Raw genomic sequence first — 290 nt, forward strand, 5'->3', positions numbered from 1 at the left:
GAGAGGTTATTGCACCCATAGTTTGCAGCTAGAGGCTGAGCTGCTAAATGCAAAGATATGTTATTAGTCAGCTTTGTGCACTGTCTTTGGAGAAGTGTCCTAATTGTTTGCTTGGCAAACATACAAATACAACTGAGAATACAACTCAGAACAGAGAATCGGTATGACTTGGGAAAATGGAAAGGAAATAAAAGTGGGATTGTGGAAAATGCAGAAGGTTATAGCAGAATAGAGTCTGTGCTGCAGATGTGCTCAGATTTGTGGGTAATGGGATTGATTCTGGCAGTGTG

Source organism: Octodon degus, unplaced genomic scaffold (assembly GCF_000260255.1).
Source record: "Octodon degus isolate 3935 unplaced genomic scaffold, OctDeg1.0 scaffold00009, whole genome shotgun sequence".
Lineage (NCBI taxonomy): Eukaryota > Metazoa > Chordata > Mammalia > Rodentia > Octodontidae > Octodon > Octodon degus.